The sequence below is a fragment of the Leptonychotes weddellii genome, chromosome 4 (genome assembly GCF_054177405.1).
Source record: "Leptonychotes weddellii isolate Sample4059 chromosome 4, ASM5417740v2, whole genome shotgun sequence".
Classification (NCBI taxonomy): domain Eukaryota; kingdom Metazoa; phylum Chordata; class Mammalia; order Carnivora; family Phocidae; genus Leptonychotes; species Leptonychotes weddellii.
In genome coordinates, this window is record NC_138372.1 from 88,445,986 (window position 1) to 88,460,201 (window position 14,216).

The 14,216-nt window shown below is 39.6% G+C and overlaps 1 protein-coding gene across 5 annotated transcripts in view; it reads right to left on the reverse strand.

Annotated features, from left to right (window-relative positions):
* CSDE1 (cold shock domain containing E1) overlaps window positions 1–12,499 on the reverse strand; it is a 37,940-nt gene extending 25,441 nt beyond the window's left edge. For all 5 annotated transcript variants that reach the window (XM_031016772.2, XM_006728452.3, XM_006728451.3 and 2 more), the window contains exons 1-2: window positions 12,361–12,499; window positions 4,013–4,401 (exon numbers count right to left, since the gene is read on the reverse strand). The gene's annotated coding sequence lies outside the window, so the exon portion shown is untranslated. The remainder of the gene's footprint in view (window positions 1–4,012; window positions 4,402–12,360) is intronic.
* Between the last annotated feature and the right edge of the window lie 1,717 nt (window positions 12,500–14,216).

Consider the following 14,216-nt stretch of genomic DNA (forward strand, 5'->3'; position numbering starts at 1 on the left):
CAGTTTTCTGAATGCAACTGTTTTTCTCAATAACTGAAGTTCTGGAGATGTTCCAAATAATTACTCATTAAAGTGCAATTTACTACTACTCTTACTGTATCCTGACAAACATTAAGAAAGCACGGAGTGATTGTTTGATTTTACAGACCTAAGTTTCAGTAACTTTGTATAGTAAAACATCTCCACATCATTTTTTTTTTAAGATTTTATTTATTTATTTGACAGAGAGAGACACAGTGAGAGAGGGAACACAAGCAAGGGGAGTGGGAGAGAGAGAAGCAGGCCTCCCGTAGAGTAGGCAGCCAGATGCGGGGCTCGATCCCAGGACTCTGGGATCATGACCTGAGTCGAAGGCAGACGCTTAATGACTGAGCCACTCAGGCGCCCCTCCACATCATTTCTTAACAAATTAATTAGTAAAATCAGGTTTTCTCCTTTTAGTGCTTCTGTAACTCATCTTGTTCCTGAAGAAAAAGCTAATCGAATGCTACAATTCCTTTGTTGGCTAACCTGGAGTTCCAATTCCAACTTAGAGATAATTTTAAATTAGGCTTTGTAATCGATTTTTTTAAGCATTCTTCTATGCCCTTCCTTAATGCCTACCTCACAGGGTTTTTGGGATGGTTAGATGAGCTTTCCACTAAAAAGCCTTATAGTAGTGCTTAGCACGTAAGTGCTCACAGAACTATTTATAATCAGGTCCTTTTCAAAAGCAGGGCAAGGGGAGAAATCTGGCAACACACACTTAGAAACCTCCCTGAAAATCAGTCCATTAGTTAATACCTTTTAATGTATTATACTCCAACCTACATTTCTCCAGAGTGACCATATCAGAGTATCATGAGATACTCTGTCAAATGTCCTTATTGAAAAGTCTTTTTTTGGGGGGGGGGGGGAAGAAAAGTCTTTTTTTTCAAATTCGTTTGCTCTTGGATTTTGCTAGGGATAGAGAGCAAGCTCCGAAGTTCCCACACCTGACTTTGAAAATCAGTCAAGACCTGTATAGTTCCTGGTCATAGGTCTCCACTAACTACTACCACATTCCTAGAAAGTTAACAAGAGTTATATTCTCATTCAATCTGGGGCTTTAGTTTTCTTTTAATGTTCCCACCTTTTCTTTCCTTTTGTCACCTTTAGACTGCCTTGAGCAAACAAATCCATTTCACATGCCAAACTTCTTAGAAGCTTTATTCTTCCTTGATATTTTTTCAGACCAATGTCTCCCATATTTATTCCTTCCTCTTTTTTTTTTTGAAAGATTTTATTTATTTGGCAGAAAGACACAGCCATAGAGGGAACACAAGCAGGGGGAGTGGGAGAGGGAGAAGCAGCCTTCCCGCGGAGCAGGGAGCCCGATGCTGGGCTCAATCCCAGGACCCCGGGATCATGGCCCGAGCCAAAGGCAGATGCTTAACAACTCAGCCACCCAGGGGCCCCATATTTATTCCTTCTTAATTATGTAATACCTTTACCACTGTTACAAAAGTCCCTTTTAAAATCTGGGGTTCTATTGTATTATCAGATGTATTTCCTTTGCTGTACCCCTTTTAAGTGGAATACTTTACAACTACATAATCAGAACATGTTTTACTGTATCTCCTACCCCAATTGTTATTTATCTTTTGTAAATTTTGAGCTATGAGTGCATATATTTATATATTAAAAATGGTCACGCTGGGGTGCCTGGCTGGCTCAGCGGATGGAGCATGCAACTCTTGATCTCCGGGTCGTGAGTCTGAGCCCCACGTTGGGGGTAGAGTTTACTTAAAAAAAAAAAAAAAAAAAAAAAAATTTTTTTTAGGGGTGCCTGGGTGGCTCAGTCTGGCTAAGCGTTTGTCTTTGGCTCAGGTCATGATCCCAGAGTCCTCGGATCCAGCCCCACGTCAGGCTCCCTGCTCAGCTGGGAGTTCAGCTTCTCCCTCTCCCCCCTCAGCTCGTGCTCTCTTTCGCTCTCAAATAAAATCTTTAAAAAATAAAATAAAACTTAGGGCACCTGGGTGGCTCAGTCGGTTAAGTGACTGCCTTCGGCTCAGGTCATGATCCTGGAGTCCTGTGTCAGGCTCCCTGCTCAGCAGGGAGTCTGCTTCTCCCTCTGACCCTCCTCCCTCTCATGCTCTCTCAAATAAATAAAATCTTTAAAAAAATAAAAATAAAATTTATAAAAATGTTCATGTAGTAAACTAATATTCAGAATACAAAGAATTAGGCTAAAAAAAAGCACTTCTACTTTAAATCCATTTCTACAATTCAGCAAAATGAAATTGAAGCTTTAGTTCTAGTCTTTTACCCGTTTCAACAGTCAAGATAAAACTGCACAGTTTCAATCTGCATTATCTTATCTAACCCAGCACAATTTATAACAGCCTAAAATTATTTTTTAAAATCAGATGAGGAGGTATGAAGAAACAAACAGAAAAAGCAAATAGTACAACAGCATTAAGACTGAGTAACTGTTTATGGAACAGAGATAAATAAACTGGTTATTATTGGTGGTTTTCAGTTAAGGAGTAATTTTGGTTCACAGTAAGGTCATTACCAACCTTTAAATTGCAGATTAAAGGCCCAAGTGCTTCTTGAAATGGTGATGAAGCTTTTATAAGACAACAACCTAGGAATGACCTAGTATTTTCATTCCTCATTCTATTTGATTGCTGCAGCATTTTTAAAAAGGTTTACCACCAAATCCTCCTTGAAATTATCTTCCTTGGTATTCCTTCCTAGCTACCCATTTCTCTGAACATTCTCTTCTTTGGCACTTCTTCATTTATTACCTATAAAGTGAGGACTCCTTTCTGAATACCAAGCTTTTCTTTTTCTTTTTTTTTAGAAAACCTAAAGATTAAAAAGGAAAATTGCCTTTCCTAATCCTCCCTCCCCAAAAAACCACTGTTCAACACTCCATGCTAGCATATTTCCTCAATTTCCAAATTACTATCTAATGAATGCAATAGATTTCCACAACATATTTTGCTTTCAGCAAGTCCCCACATAAGTTTCCCTATTCCTATGAACAACAAAGGTTTTGAACTTCTACAACTGGATAGACTAGGTCAATTCCCTCCAGGCTCATCTTCATATTCAATTAATTGGTTATCAAGTCCTATTTCTTCTACCACTGAAACACCTACTGCCTCTTTCTCTGTCTATTCTGTGGCTTTTATCTTCCTTATATTCTATCCATTGCTCGTAACAGGTCTTCCCATCTTCAGCCTATCCCTTAAAAGTTGCACCATTTGTTTTAAAAGATACGCTTCTGAATATGTAACTTTAAGTGTATCTTTAAAATCTGAAGCAATAAAACTATCTGTTTTGAAATAAAAAACCAATTAAGCCCTTGCTTATAAATATGAACACCTGATGACTTCTCCACAGAACAAAGTCAAATACAGTGGGCCTTCAGAACCTGCCTTCAGCAAACTTCCCTTTCTAATTACTCCCTTTACCCACAAAACTGTATTTCCTACTCTAATTACTCTCTCTACCCACAAAACTGTATTTCCTATTCTGTTCATAATGGACTCACTCACCTTATACCATGTGCTTTCAAATTTCCCTCAATCTGCTTATTCCCTGATCTGCTGCTGCTACTAGAAGCCTCTTCTCTCTCAAAGCACTACTCACCTAAAATGTCCCTTCTCTCTAAGCTTTCTTTACCCGTTTACAGAGACCTCTGAACATAGCCTCCAAAGGGCATCCATAACTGAAACCCTAACTTTTAAACAGTACAGATGAGAGTTTTTCTAAGAGACCAATAAATTAAGAGAGATCCACATGTATTAGCAAATGTAATCCTGTGTGAAAAATCCCATAGTGTGGCCATAAATATTGTCCTTGTTTACTAAGAGACAGTAAATTAATCTAGTTTTGATATTTTCAGACTAGTTGAGAATGTAAATTGTTTTCAGAATATCTTTAGAGGAGAACAGATTAAGAACATTTGATATTTGACCAAAATTATTAGGAGATCCAAAATTATAAACTGATTCTTGCGGACAGAAAACTATAAACCTACCTCGCAGTGATAATCAAATATTGCACTTTCAGTAGTATTTGCTGATTCTTCTTTTTCAGCACACGTTTCAAAGGATGAAAGTTGCTAGTATTAAAAAAAAAAGAGCGAGAGAAAATGATCTATCAAGCTAATAAAGAATACAACTGCTGCTGCACCGGGCAATCTCACAGTACAGCACTGAAGAAAACAAAGACTACTAGCAGCGTTGGGAAGTGCTCTTTCAAAGCTGTTGAGTAGGCACAAACTTCTTGTTTCAGATCAAGTGTTGTGTCTTCAACTTAAGTGTACTCTTCTTTGGTCTTGTTGGTTGTTTCGAGGTTTGTTCCTTGCCTGATCTGAACTTGAAGCAGCAGTTTCAGGTGGTAAAGTCTGTTCTGTTACACTTCATACTAGAGATAAAAAATGAAGACATTAAGTATAATTTACATAAAAGAACCAGGACAGAGGGTGGGTAGAGGGACAGGCTCATTTCATAAACTTAGAATCACTGGTTAAACAAGTAATGCAGGAAACTTGGAAGCACACTCATTTGATGTTATTTGAGGAATCTCTCAAGTGCTAATGGATACCACCTCCTTTGATGTCACACTCAAAATGGGAATTTCACATTCCTTGGTGACACCCCCACACCATAAGTTCTAAGTTACAGAACATAATATTCAATTTAATACTAGTGTTTTATAAGCATCTAGCACTGTGGTAGGTATTGTGGAAAATATAAAAGAAGTTCCCGCCATCAAGTAATTTACGTATAACAAGTTATATGTGGAGAAAAACCAGAATATAGAACAAAATGCCAAAAATAATTTGCTCAACTAATCTGAGTACTGATTTTCATATACTCTATATTAGAACTACTTATTGTTTATTCACCATTGTATATACATTGAAGCAACATGGTGAGCACAGTCAGAGAAGGCTTTTAATCAGAGGTGGAAACTTAATTTGGAGAAATAGGCAAAATTTTGAGAGAAATAAAACAGCCAAGTATTCTGGGCACATCACACAAGCCAAGCCAGGGTATGCCACTAAATTCTAAGTTCCTTGAAAGCAGGGACCATGTATATGATCTTCTATGCCTGACATCAAGGGAGGTTTATTATATGAAGGACTGTGGCAACAAGTGTGGCTTGTTTCAGAAGAATCAATAGGCTAGTCTGGCCAGAACAGAGTGAAATAGGATATGTGGTGTGACAGGTATAGTGGAGCCAGATTATGAAGTATTTCAACTTGATATAACAGGAAATAGAGAGCCTTAGTTCTTGATGAAAGGGTATTAAGTGTTGAAATCCTAAGGGAGATGACTGAGTGAAGAAAACAGAAATCTCATTTGAGCTGTTGCCAGAAATAGATGAGAAATGTCTATAAAAAAGAAACAATTAAGATGAGAAAAGATGGAAAGTGAAATATATTTATAAGTCAAACCACAGAATTGTGCTTTATATTGGCCATAAAAATGATTATTTTACACTGACTGAAATATTAAACTATATGGGGAGAAGAAAAAGGTGGATTTGGTTTTAGAAATGGTCAAAATTGAATAGTGTGTTTATTTTAAAAACATCAGAAATAAGAATGACTATATGGTGAGAGGCCAGAGCTTGTGAAGTAAGTTTACAGATTAGGAGAGCTCAAGTTCATTCACTGACACTCCCTAGTAAAATGCCATGAACAAGTCACTTCATCTCTCTAAATTTGTTTCACATATGCAAAATGAAAACTTATCAACAGCTGATCTGTGGCTGTTTTGTGTGTGTGTGGGGGGGGGGGCTATACCTAACATTTCCTGACTTTATATTATTACTTCAAATATCAAATATTACATTTGTCCCATCTTTCAGATTTTATTTGGATCATTCTATTTCCCCGGACTAGATACTTCTTAGAGCAATGGTTGCAAATCACTTGGGAAGTTTTAATAAATACTTATGCCCAGTCCCCGCTCAAAGAATAATTTAACTGGCCTGAAGCAGGGCCACTTCTGTTATGATCTTTGACTCTTTCCACTCCACCTCCACACCCTATGTTGCAAGTCTTATCAATATTTCCTTAAAGAGATCTTTTGTCCTAAATGACACCGTATCTTAGTCCAGATATCTAACACATCTGCTAACTTCCAGTGTCAACCCTTTTCATTTTCTGTCACATAACACCGCCAGACTGACCAATCTATAATTCCAATTTCATCTCATTTCATTGTCCAAAACTTCAGTGATTTTTCCAGCATTCTAGATGGGAAGTTCTTAATCCTGGCTGCACATCCAACCCAACTACCTGGGTAACTTAAAACACACACACACACCCACAAAAAAAAAAAAATCAAAGCCTGGATCCTACCTTGAGATTCTAATTTAATTTCACTAGGGTTAGGTCCCAGGAGTTGGTACATTTTATCCTGCCCCCGCCAGCCCCAGCCCCTGTGTTTCTGACTTGCAGCCAGGATTTAAGAACCACGATTTAAGATGTTCTCTATTCTACCTTTCCATCTTTACCTTTTGACGGCTCTCCAGTTCTTCTCCTAGATAGGTTTATTTTCCTGCCTAATCCTTATAACCCCTGGCAGATGCCTGAATTCTAGTCTTCTTTGTGCATATATGGGTCTTCTCACAAAGATAATTTTGCCATCTTCAAAGTGACAAGTCTTTCTCGACCATTCCAGTACAGACTTACTACCTTAATTTCCACTGTGAGGCAGTAACTCCCATTGTCTGCATCATTCTCTCTGATACCAAATCATTTCTGCCCTTTTTTTACTTCATGTTTTTATGTATCTTGTTCTTCCATTTTTTTGTTGTTGTTGTTTAAAGATTTTATTTATTTATTCGACAGAGAAAGAGCACAAGTAGGCAGAGTGGCAGGCAGAGGGAGAAGCAGGCTCTCCGCTGAGCAAGGAGCCAGACGTAGGGCTCGATCCCAGGACCCCAGGATCGTGACCCGAGCCGAAAGCAGCCGCTTAACCGACTGAGCCACCCAGGAGCCCCTGTTCCTCCAATTATGAAACAAACTCAAGTTTATTTATCACAGCCCCCTTCAGCACTAATCCAGCACCGCCAAACTTAATCATAGCAAAACTACAACAGCAAAGAGGCAGTTAATCCATAATAGGAAAACGACACCAAATTTAAGTGCAGACAGTTCTACTAACTTCTAAAAATTTTGTTTTGGTTAACTGTATAGTCTTATTTATCCCATCAAGAAATAATGTCTTCTTTTAAAAATACAGACTCAATACAGTGGTTTAATCTTACTATCTTACATCTATTTACGAACCCAAAGACCTCAAAATTGCTATCTGATAAAACAGGCAAGAATTTCATCAAACTGCTAAGGACAATACTGTGTATATCATGGGGGGAGGGGAACCTATCTTGAAAAACTTGAATTGCATTAACCTAGTGTAGGATGTTGTATTAAGAACTGTCTATATAGTAACAGAGAAATGAGACTTCCAGAATCTAAAATCTGGAGCATTGCAGAGCCAGTCTTGGGCACTAATGAAGCCTATTAGGATCTATTAAAGCTCAAACAAACCCACTATCTGTGATGAAAAACCCCAAGTGGTGGAATTTCACTTCATTAGTACTTTCACAGCTATGAGATTTCTATGGTTAAACTAAACACTTTTCAGTCAAATTAACACTTAATGAAACCCTTAAAAGTACCCACTGTGCATTTTAATAAAATTGGCTATGCACTCATGCCAAGATTATTAACATTCATGGGTGGTACTGACAAGTCTTCTGCCTTACCCCTCTGAACACAGGGCATTCCCTCTAGCCTCCAAAGGCTACTTAAGTCACATGAAATACAGAGTAACAACTAAAATACTTAGGCAATTTAAATGTTGATCTGAGAGTCCCCCGATTGCTAACTTATCTACTCAGTTTGGAAACAGTATCATCCCTAGTTAATTATCAACTATTATGTCATTGTTTTAGTTGGGAGTTAAAGCTAATCCCTTAAACTGATAACCCAATTAGTCATTTCCTATTTCACCTGTCTTAAAATTATCATCACCTGTTTTATTTAGTCTCCCCCAGTTCGTTGCTTTACCTCAAAAGGACTACTAGAAACCAGGCACACAGTAGGCACTAAATACGTGTTGAACTATAATTTATGTGGCCAGCAATCCATCTAAAATCTGTCATTTTGACAAATTATTCTCAGAGTTTGTACAGCACTCACTTGGGGGAGAATGTTAATGAAAGGCTAAACCAGTCTATAAGTCTCCCCACCTAACTTACTTTCTTCAGAAAGTACCTTTTTTTTTTTTTTTGAGAAGTCAAAGATCCAATTAGGCAGCATGGGACTGAAAAGGTTCTCTATTGTTGCTTTGTATGAATAATATTCTTACCCTAACTTCCTCCTTCATATTTCTTGATTAAAACTCAAGACAAGTTTAAGTATGTCATATTTTGCTATAACCTGTATAACTGAAGCTTAACAGGTTTTAATTCACTTTTACTTTACAACCTATGGAAAATGATAAAGTTCAGATAATTAACCAATTTAAGTCAGCAACATGATGAGCAGAAATTAAAGAATATCAAATTGCTGCAACTATCTTTTTGTATGTTTAGTAATAGCAATTATGACGGGTTGTTAGTTACCTGAACAGCTATTAAGACATTTAAAGTTACGTATCCATTTATCACTTAACTGTTTTTACAATACACTAATACTTTGAAATAGGACAGATGCCAGTGTAAGAAGCTGAATGTTCCAGACACAAAATCAGAGAATAGTGCATACCAGTACTGTCCCAACAGAAATACAGTGCAAGCCATATATGTAATTTAAAATTTTCTGGTAATCATACTGAAGTTGAGAGAAACAGGGCGCCTAGGTGGCTCAGTCAGTTAAGCAACTGCCTTCGGCTCCGGTCATGATCTCAGGGTCCTGAGATCAAGCCCCATATCGCATCTCGAATCTCGGGCTCCCTGCTCGGCACAGAGCCTGCTTCTCCCTCCCTCTCCCTGCTGCTCTCCCTGCTTGTGCACGCGTGCTCTCTACCAAATAAAAAAAGCTGAGAGAAACAGGTGAAACTCATTTTAATTAAATCTATTTAATCAAATATATCCAAAATGTTACTTTCCATACGTCATCAATCTAAAGTTTTCTTTGAAATCCAATATTTATTTTACAATTATAACACAGTTCAATTCAGAATGTACACAGTTTAAATGCACAACAGCCACACAGGCTAGTGGCTACTATATTGGTCACAGAAAGTATAGGCTCAGGAGGGCAAAAGGCACTGGCATGCCCAATAAATAGTAAACAAAAGGTTCCTGGGCGAAGACTCTGAGATAAAAGGAGGCAGTTATCTAGCAAATCTGACCACAGCAGGAGCTTGTACATACTACATTTGAGAAGCAGAAATGCAAATAACTAGCTGGTTATCTACTGGCTATAGTTACAAACCAATGGATAGCCTACATGTTAACTGCAGAGAAACTGCTGATCAGTTTATTTTCAACTACACAGTCTTACCTCAGCATTAAAGGGCATATTAAATATAAAAACACCCCCAAAATAAAATTACCATTCAATACTTCTGAACAGAATACTGCCTAGATCATATTCCAGTTTAATAACCCTAACGAAAAATGTAGCACAATTCCTTAGGCTTGGCAGTATGAACTGAAAAAAAGTTTTGCATTTTTTTTTTTAAGATTTTATTTATTTATTTGAGACAGAATGAGATAGAGAGAGCGAGCGAGCATGAGAGGGGGGAGGGTCAGAGGGAGAAGCAGACTCCCTGCTGAGCAAGGAGCCCGATGCGATGCGGGACTCGATCCTGGGACTCCAGGATCATGACCTGAGCCGAAGGCAGTCGCTTAACCAACTGAGCCGCCCAGGCGCCCAGTTTTGCATTGTTTTTAACCAGGTACTCATACATGGAAGTGGAAAACATCCAACATCTAGACAAAGGAATGTTTTAAATCCTGACTTGGCAAAAAGAATTTAACATCAAGAAATGATGGAATTCAAGAAAACAAGTCACTTCTACCAAAGCAGTTTCACCCCTGGAGACATTCTAGCCACGAAGTCTTAGAAAAAAGTGTTTTGTTTTTTTTTGTGGCTATAATTCTCTATTATGAAAAATCCTACAAGTTTTACAGCTCTCCATAAGACAGTTTGAGTCAAAGATCTCAAAGTAGGTTCCCTTTTGGTTTTGGAAAGACAAAGCTAAGAAGGTATCAATTCTGTGTTTATTTAACGAAATCAAGATTTTTATTTTATTTCATAATACAGTCCTAAAGTTCAGCACCTTAAAAAAATCTGTCCAAACAGCATCTGTTTCAACTACCTTGTCAAAAGTATGGCCCTCACAACGTGAATGAATTTAATAACTCTGAACCATACACTTAAAAAAGATTAAAATGATAAATTCTGTTATATTTTATTTTAAAATAATTTTTTAAAAATGTTGAATGGCCCTGCACAGTATATCTTTAGATGGATGGAGGGGAAAACAGAAGTGGGATAAAGCAGGACTAAATGTCAGCTTTCATGATCTCATTTTTGATTTGTAGAAATTTACTAGAATTTTCAACCACACTCTAAAGGTCATATTTGGTAAGTCAGAACTTAATTACAAAAAAAGAAAACCTATCTTCTGCGCCTCACATACTTTTTCAACTCAGCTGCTATAAATACTCCTCTCAACGGTAAACATCCAGAGCAGCTGCAAAATCACTCAAACTACTACCATCTCTTTTATTTCAGGCCTAAGGCTAAAAGGAAACAAAAAGAAACAAAGTTGAATATTTATCTAGATATTATGACTCAGGTATATGTCCATTCAGGCATATAAACCCTCTCCTTACCCACACCAAGAATAACTATTATTCATTAGTACCCCCAAAGCACCAAGGTATTGCAGTACCCTTCAATGTAGTATTAAGAATGCTTATCTTCTAGAAACTCAAAATGAAAATTACTCAGCATTTTGATAACAGAATAACTTACGAGCTGTAACTTGGCATCTGAATTTTACAGACCAGTGGCTCTGGCCAAGAGCTGCCAGTTCATATATCTTCCTCATCAAAAGCAAAGTCTATCCAAGGAAATTTAACCACCACAGTGCCTTTGGGAGTCCTCCCTCCCTCTCCAAGCCTGTCTCCACAAACTCTTTAAAGAGGACCACATTCTTTCACTCATTTTAGGTGCAAAACAATTACCTCCTCCTACAATGTTCAGACTTTTGTGTCTGCAGATTGATGGCTGTTTTTAGGGAGCGTTCCCTGCCTCACTTTTGAGTGAAGGAAGAAAGAAGCCACCTGGGTGTTTCTAAAGGAAAATCTTAAAGCAAAAGAACCGTGGCACTAAAATTTCACATTGACAAAATATCGGATGGTTAAAAACCTCAAGTGTCTCCGACCAGGGCTCCAAAAAACTAACTCTACACAGAATGACGAAGCCAAGTCGTTCATTGCTCAACGTAGACCAGGCTTTTGCACCGTAAGAGCCAGAGATGGCGGTAAGGACGGCTCCACTGAGCTCTAATAGAGCACGCCCTAACCCCAGGATAGAGAAGAGACACGTGCCGAAGATTAGGGGCTGGTTTCCTTTCTCAAGAAGCCGAAGGGAAGCAAGAAGGGAAGGTTGGGTGCGGGGATTCAAGACAGACAGCTCCAGGTGAGTGGAAGTAATGGTAACACTTCAGCTGAGCTACTGTGCCAGACGTGGTCGGGGAAAGGCGGTGTCTCCAAGCATTTTGATGGAGCAGGGTCTCAGTGCATACACAAAGGAGGCGCCACTACCGCACTGCGCTCTGGTACTCGTAATCAGACCCCCAAGCAGGTGACGGACAGTAAACTACAGGGTCCAGAGTAAGAGTAGGCCCCTCTCCCTATGCCTCCGGCTCCTCCAACTTCACACAAAGGACCGCGCCACCACCCCCTCGCCCCGCCCGCCGGGACTTGTAGTTCCCGTTCCCCCCGCCAAGCCGCAGAGAAGGAAGTGGCTAGACTACAATTCCCAGCAGCCTCCGCGCCCGAGCCCCGCACCCCTGCCTCCATCTTGGCTGCGGTCGGAGCCTCCATTTTCGCTCCCTCCCCCCACTGTAGTCACCACCACCACCACCACCACCACCACCACCACGCACGGCTGCCTGGCCTCGACTCTTCGTTTCGGCTCTGCGGCCTGACATGAGGCTTAGACAGTTAAACGGGGGCCAGGTGGAAAAGCCCGGGGTAGAGACTCAGGGTGAGATCTTCCCTGCCCGGAGCTCTAGGAGTGCCCACCTTGACTCAGAAGTCTCTCCCGTTAGTCTTTGTCTTCTCATCTGCCCCTAGCCTGGCTTCTTGCTACCCACAATTGGACCCCGAGGTCGTACTCACCCCAACAGCTCAGCGCCCCCTCTCCAGCGCCGCCATAAGCAGCACGGCCCGGTACGTAGGAATAAATCTCGCTTCTCTCGCGAGAGTTGCGGGCTCCGAGCGCGTGCACGGGAAGCGGCGGGGGGGCGGGGGGCGTGTACTCCTAATACGCCTGCGCATGAGAGCTGAGTGACGCCAACTAGCGCGCTGCTCTTAGCCACAACCAAGATGGTTGCCCACGTTACCCTACATTCCCTCCCCCGTGAGCTGCGGGAAGCAATCTCGGTGTTTACTGACTCGGCTGGGACGCATGGGGTGGGGTTACTTTCGGCGTCTCTGATCTTTGCAAACCTGAATATGCCTTAAGCAGCGAGACCATGGTAAACTTTGAGGGCGAACAATTTAGAGGGCATTTCCAGGAATGTCATATAAAGGATTTTGCTTTTTCTCAGCGATAATACAGAAACCTCAAACCCCAGTTTCTCCTCATAGTGCAAGTCTTTTTTTCCCTCTTGTTTGGTATAATATATTGGAATTTTCATTAGTATAGAGTAGGTTTTTAGTAAGGTAATTTGGAAGTTTTACGTGGTACCTTTGTCTCCCAGAAACTATACTGCTTGGAACAGACGGACAAGAGTGAGCAAGGCAGCATAATCATTAAAAAACAACAACAACAACAACAAAAACCCCTCCTTCATCTGACCTTTGCAGTCACCACAAGATAATCATGGTCTATCCGGTAATCAAAGAGGCTGAATCAGTAACCAAAAGGTTGAAATCAAGGCAAATGGATGATTAATCCAACGGGGTAAGAGGAAGGAGGAAAATAGTTAATTGTGGCCACAGAAAAGTTCAATTAATTTTCCCTTGTCAAACAATAGAGCAGTACCCTCTGGTGAGAGGAATGCGTTTCCTAGATTCTGCGGCTCTCTCTTTTGACAGTATTAGATAAACAATGACCAGTCACGCTCCTGAGAACTCTGCTACTTTATTTTCGCTTTCAACACATATTTATCCTACATCTCTTATGTGTCATCGTTGAAGTGTATACAGTTCTCAAGACAAATGGATATGGTTCTGTCCTCAAGAAACTTTCAGTCTAGCATCATTCAGTAATCACAAAAACAAATTTAAACGTTCACAGTGAAATAAGTGCAATGAAGGAAAGATGCACAGTGTTAAGAGAGTAAGCAGCCTCCAATTCTGAACAAATTTTTTTCTTGAATTCTAAGACGCAGTATCTTACTTATGATTTTTAAAAAGATTTTCCTCTTACCTCTGTTGCAATTGGTCCAATTCCATTCCACCTCCAAGCTGCCTCTTTGTTCTCTTTGATGCCTTCCCACACTTTTCCTAGGCACAAGATATTTGCTTCGCATTTGCTTTCAATGCTTTCATAGCTCACTGTAATGTAATTATTAGTTTATACTAGCTAGTGATACTTTAGTACAGAGCCTATGACATTCATCTTTGCATCCGATACTTTAGTACAGAGCCTATGACATTCATCTTTGCATCCTTGGTCCTGACAGTGCGTGGTATAGACAATTCTCAAAATCTTGTTGAATGAATAGCACTGAACAACAGTGTAAGAAGTTGTTAGAAATTGGAATGTTCTGTTGGGGCAGTACAAATCATTTAGTATATCAAACCAGCTGTTTTGTTTCCTTTGTCCATTTCTTAAATTGAAATCTCTTCTTAGCAATAGATTTAGTCTGGATAATCCAATCTAATGTTACAGAGAAACTGCCTTGGGCTCTTGCACTAGAAACAAGGTCATGTGAAGATGGGCTAAAAGTAGAATTAGGTCTAAGCGCACATTCTCAAATATCATAGTAATGGGAAATGTAAAAAATAATAGTCTCATTAAATTCTAC